Source organism: Microtus oregoni, unplaced genomic scaffold (genome assembly GCF_018167655.1).
Source record: "Microtus oregoni isolate MIOR12 unplaced genomic scaffold, Mior012 000056F_ref0000123, whole genome shotgun sequence".
In the NCBI taxonomy this organism is placed as follows: Eukaryota; Metazoa; Chordata; class Mammalia; order Rodentia; family Cricetidae; genus Microtus; species Microtus oregoni.
In genome coordinates, this window is record NW_024543832.1 from 29790 (window position 1) to 36144 (window position 6355).

Genomic DNA, 6355 nt, shown 5'->3' on the forward strand with positions numbered 1-6355 from the left:
CTCACCCAAAGTAGCTCCCAGATCTGGTCACTGCCACGGAGCACGAAGCCTTTTTAGGTTTGTCCCTGGCCTTTTGTCCAGCCCTCTAGGCCATTGACCCTGGTGTGGCTATGTCCGGGCCTACTGTCCTATGGGGAAAGTCATGTCCCTGGCCACAGAGCATGGATTGGCTCCGGTGTCTGGAAGTGTGTCCTCTCCCCCACCCCCAACCAAGGGGAGGTCCAACAGGTATTGGGCTCTGGAACTCCTCCCCCACACCCCGTGGCCTCTCCCATCAAGTAGCCGCTGCTTGGCTGCAGACACATTTTGGATTGAGCAGGGCAGCTAATGTTCTTCCTGGTTTGGCGATGTGTGGGGGTAAAGGGAACGATAAATTGTCCGCCTTCCAGAGAAGGAAGACTTAAACCAGCTCAGCCTGGTGGAAACAGAGGGGGCGGGGCTCCCTCCCCCCTCCCTGTCCCCAATCCTGGGCGGGACCTTTGAAGGAAAGAAGGGGATTCCCCTGGCTGGGCAACTAAGGCAAAGGGTCTTCCCAGGGCAGATCAATCCCCGCCCTGCGGCCAGCTTTGCTGTGCATCAGATGGGCGGGGCAGGATCTGGCCTTTTCCTGCCGGGGAAGATGACGCTGCACGGTGTTTGTTTCCAAGGAGTTGTCGTGGAAACGCGGCGGCGCTGCGACTGTTTGTCTGGGCCTTGTTGCCAGGCGGTGTCCACTGCATTGCTAGGTCGCGTCAGTGGCACCGGTTTCCGATGCGCCCACAATGGAGTACTGAGAATGGAAGCTTTTGTGTCTGGCATCCACCCTTCTCTACGAGAGTGCCTTGAGCATTTATCTCCCAAATGAACACCCAGACTGGGAGATGACTCTAGACGCCCGTCTGACCACCTCACCTCATTCCAAATTCTCCAGGACCTCACAAGGAGCCTCACAGCCTAGCTGCTCTGCACAGTTTAGCTGTATTCTAGGAGTTCCTCTGACACACTCTACCACCACCCACCTTTCTAACCTTGCAGCCCTCTCCGACCTGGCCCTCCCAGCCCCTCTCTGGGCCCCTACTGGTATGCTCAGCCCAATTTCTTTGTGGGATGCACAGCCTATGTCTCTCTGTCTCTCTCTCTGTCTCTCTCTCTGTCTCTCTCTCTGTCTCTCTCTCTCTGTCTCTCTCTCTCGCTCTCTGTCTCTCTCTCTGTCTCTCTCTCTGTCAGTCTTAGATCCTCTGGCCACCATTCCAGATCCCCAGCATCCTCCCTCCTGCCTCACCTTGTGTCTCCTGGGCCAGTAACTTCTGCATCAGTCCTGGGTACCCCTCTACTCGAGTCTTCCTCGAGCTCCTGGTTCCCTACAGATCCCATTTATCTCAAGGTCTGGCATAGTTGGTTCTGCTCACTGGCTGCTGGCAGAAACCTGTGTGCAGGGAATCAAAAAGATCACCATGTGCTAGTGCCAGTATCAGTGGGTGCAGTGCAGGCCGGCCAAAGCCCAGGGTGCCAGGTGTGAGCGGCCCTTTTCCCCCCTGGGGCCAGACTGGCTGTGAGGGTGAGCTCCAGGCCATGAACAAGGCCTCCTCTGCTGCTGCGTTGGGAATTGGGAAATTCCAGGCAGTTCTGCCTGGGCTTTGGTTCCAGGAATCAGTCAATGGGCACAGGGCACAACTGCAAGAGAGGCAGGGTTCGGGGTACCCTACCCGACCAGATGATGGGATCTAGGTCAGCAGTGCAGTCCTACTGAGAGAAAGGTAGCTAAGGAACCATACTTTCTACCACCTACCTCCCGGCCTTGCCACGTTACTTCTGGAAAAGGAGGAAACTAACTGCTGACCACCTAGGCCTGAGAGGCAGAGGAAGGGCCATGTTCAACCCCCTCTCACTGGCTAGCCATCCCAGCAGGCCCACCCTAGGGCCAGATCTTATGCCAGACGGGGGTCCCTTGAGGCAAGCTGCTGAAAATAGGCCCTGGGAACTTGTAAATGTCCTCAACTGGTCTGAGGGAAGGGAGAGGGAGGGCGGGCCCTAGGGAGGCCCGTGCTTCTCTGACTGTGCTCAGATGGTCTCTGAAGTGTGTGCGGGTGGTCTGTGCACCTGAGAGCTGAGGACATAGGCCAGGCTCGGGTGGCCTCCAGCCCTTGAATGAACATCGCCACATGTGGTTACATCCTCGGTCAGGTTCCAGCAGAGCCAGGAGATGAGGGTAGTGTTTGCCACACCAAGAGGCTCTTCCCTGAGTCACTGAGTTTCTTGATGGAGCGGGTATTGAGATTCCTCAGTGGTCATCAGCCCACAGGGCCCACACCCACCTTCTCTGGCTGGCCTCAGGGCGTGGTGTCCTGGCCAGTGGAGGGCGTATGGGTGTGTGCAGAGAAGGCTTGGGCAGACATATGAATTCTGCAGACTCCCCTCCCCTCACCCTCTGGGTTGCCCTGGTACAAGCAGTGGGGAGCTCATTGTATGCCCTGTGAGTGCTCGTGCATGCGGAGCACCTCAGGCCTCCATTGACCCAGTAGTCCTGGTCACTTGTCCTCCTCCAGGAATAGCCTGGAATCAGAGGAAGCAGGTGAGTGTGGGGTTGGACCTCAGGAAGGGGAGGAGAACTTGGGCACCAGCTGAGCCTCAGCCAAGAGCTGGGTTGAGGGCTAAGGCTAGTGTTCTAGAGAGGAGCAGCAGCAGGGGAATATTGCTGACACTAGGGGAGCGAGCTTTGAACTTTGAAAATGCTCTCTCTCTCTCTCTCTCTCTCACACACACACACACACACAGAGATGTGTGGTGCATATGTGTGTGTCAGTGTGCAGCGTATGTTTTGTCATATTTTTTTTGTCTGTTTGTTTTTTTGAGTCAGGGTCTCATTTAGCCATTTAGCCCAGGCTGGCCTTAAATGTTTTATGTGGCTGAGGCTGACTTTGAATTCCTGATCCTCTTGTTTCTACCTTCAAATGCTGAAAAAGTTCTCAGGCTAAGAGCAGACTCATGCCTCGAAGTCTTTTGGTACAGCTGGGGGTGTGGGTGGGGGACAGGGGTGAGGACCTAGTAGAGCCTTTTTTCTCTTTCTTTCTTTCTTTCTTTCTTTCCTTCTTTCTTTCTTTCCCCTTCTCCTCTTCTTTTTTTTTCTCCTCGAGACAGGGTTTCTCTTATAGCACTAGCTGTCCTGGAACTCACTCTGTAGATCAGGCTGACCTCAAACTCACAGAGATCCACCTGCCTCTGCCTCCCAAGTGCTGGGATTAAAAGTGTGTGCCCTCCTGGGATAGAGCCAGTAAAAGCAAAAACCCACCAAAGCCATAACTCATATCAAAGTTAGGTGAGAGTCAAAGTAACCTTGAAACACTTGTTTCTGACAGAACATAGTAATTATTTCAGACAATTATGAACAATTAGTTTTACTTATACCTTCTTCAGTTATTTTAGTTTATATTAAGTTTGTTAACATTAAGTATTCTGTTTAATACATCTGGGCCATGGTCAAGGTCATAGAAATCTCCAATGTGTTTCCAAGGTAGCCATGGTTTTTGAGGGACTAAGTAAACAAAGATGGTTTTTCCTTACTTATCAATCACTCCATCCCTTGCTGGGTTTTTTTTGGTTTGTTTGTTTATATTTGTTTTGTTTTTGGTTTCTTCTTTTTTTCAAGACAGGGATTCTTTGTGTAGCCCTAGCTGTCCTGAAACTCATTCTGTAGACCAGGCTGGCCTTGAACTCACAGAGATGCTCCTGCGTCTGTCTCCTGAGTGCTGGGGTTAAATGTGTGTGCCACCACAGCCTAGCATCCCTGGCTTTTTCTTTTGTTCTCTTTTTCCTTCCTCCCTTCCTTTTCTTTCTTTCTTGACAAGATCTTACTCTGTCGAGCAGGACATCAAAGAGGTGAACACTTGCTTCAGCCTGTGGAGCTGTACCAGCTTGTGTATATATTTGTCAGATGTGTCTGAAGCGAATGTCTGGGAAAACTGCTATGTACCAACAAAGAAGATATCAGTCCTTGGGCCCTGCCTTGGCACGCCTCCCGTGCCCATGGAAACAGAAAACAACATTAGGGAAGGCCAAGAAGACTCATTCTGTTTTTTTGTGAGGGTTCCTTAGTGCAGGGTAGGGCCTGAATCCAGGAAGGAGCTATCTCTGGGTGGGGCAGTGGATGGAAGGAGCGTGGCCAGGGTTATTGACTGACCTGCCTTAGCAAGCGTCTCTTGAGTGAGACCTAGGAAGGGACTGTCAAGGAGTCCCTGGGTGCAGCTGGATAGAAACATGGACAGCCATTTGTTCTGAGACCACACATGACCCTAGAGCCATCCCAAAGGCCATCCCCCCGCCCCAGGTACGCCTGCAGGCCCCAGGTTGTGCATGTGTATCCAAGTACTCGGCCTCTGGCACACACCCCCACTAGAGGCAGGCAACCTGCCAGGTGCCTGTGCCTCCACCCAGTGCACGCCCCTGGCACTCCATGGACAGTGAGATAGTGTGCTCTGTGTGTGGCCAGGCCCCAAAATCTGTGACGGCAGAGACACCACCCTTCCAGATGGTTCTAGTCCTCCCTTGGCCTCTTTGTTTTACCAAGGATTTGCTCAGCTCTCCGCTTCCAGAGCAGCTGCACACCCCCACCCTCATCCCCTCCTCTCCTCCTCTGTAGACTAGGTCCGGGGCTATAGCAGTTTGGACCTCTTTTTCAACAGTAGGACTGAAGGACTACAAGAAATGGCTAGGGGAGGGTTGAACTGGTGACCTTAAGTCCAGAAACTACTCAGGAATGCCAACCCAGCCCTCTTGGTGCGTCTTAAGTATTGGTAGGCTAGGGAATAGGAATCTATCCTTGGAGAGACTGTGCATCTCTGCTCTAGAACCCCTCACTCTAGAACCCCACTCTAGAACCCCCACTGTAGACCCCCCACAGCCTGGTAGTAAAGAGCTTCAGAAAGCCTTTGTGGAGCTGGGCATTTGTGGAGCGCCAGCTTGGAGCAAAACTGTGCCCTCAAGTTAGGGTCCCTGGGAGGAGTGTTCTGGGGGAGAGGAGTTCGAGTCTGTGGGTAGTCGCTGAAGTGTGTGGCCTTTGGGTTAGACACATGGTGCCACACAGTGATGCCACAGCTGAGAGCTCTGACCCGCACCCCAGCCAGTGAGATGCTGTACCTCAGATCCGGCCCTGAGATGAGGTCTTGTTTTGAGAGGAGTGTGTCAAGAGGAGAGGGCTCTGGTAACAGTATGTGTAAGGAGGTCCATGTGTTATGGAACAGGTAGGAAGTTCCGCAGAGCAGGGAGATGAAGGGTGGGAGCTGAATGCCTAGCTAACAGCAATCACAGCGTCAGAGAGTTAGGCAATGGTTAGAGCCCAACCCCGGTGAAGGCCTGCCTGTCGTGAGCACACTGGTCTGCAAGTCTCTACCTGGTACCAGTCACGGCTCAACAGCCTACTTAGCTGGGCGGTTGACTCGGACTGCTGAGCACAGCAGCTTCTCCCAGAGATAAGGACTGACCGTTCTTCTTTGATTGTACCTCCAGGGATCAGGGAAGCGACCTGGGTGTGGCCTGGCCTGCATTCCTTGTCTTGACCTGACCTCTAGTCTCCAACCTCAAGTTGGTGGGTCCTCAAGTTTAGATTCTGTTGTCCCTGTGGCAGGAAGGGCTTTCCTGGATGGGAGTCTCCTCTTCTGAATTCCCCTGGTGAAATTGTGGCCGCAGTCCAGTCGCCTGGCAAAGGTCAGGCTATTTATTTGCCTATAACCAGGTGGACCTCCTGGTGTCTGCATGGGTTAGATCTGGGAAAGTCTGGGCTGGGAGGGGCTGGGCTACAAGGCTGAGACACTCTCAATGCCCTCAACTTTCTTTCTGGGAGACGGCAGGTTCAAAATAGGTGCAGAACCCTTGAATGATAATTTGCATCTGTTTGCATTTTATTTTACTTTTATTTATTTTTGTCTGTGTGTTTTAAAACAGGGTCTCACCCTAGAGACCAGATTGGTCTCACCAGTCAGTCCTAGTAGGAAAGGACAATCGCACCTCACCAGGCTTTATCTGAACTTCAGAAGTTTCCTGTGCCCTCCGGGGCTCCTGCAAGCTCTCGCTGGTGCAAGGCTCAAGGTGGTCCTGATAGGGCGCTTCATCAATTGAGGGAAGGACCTAAGGTTCCTTGCTCAGCACTGCACACTTGCCCTGCCCCAGGCAGGGGGCGGGGCCTGGGCCCGCGGGAGCTGCCTGGCTCCACAGAGGGTCCCCAGAAGACTCGGCGCCCCTGCATGGCACTTGGCCAGTTTGTCCTGCCAGAGGCGAGCATGGACCAGATGACCATTCTTGGCCAGTTGATTAGGATCAGAGATCCCAGGGGTCCAAGTCCGGGACTCAGGGGGCGGGGCGGGGCGGGGGCGGGGCCTTAAAG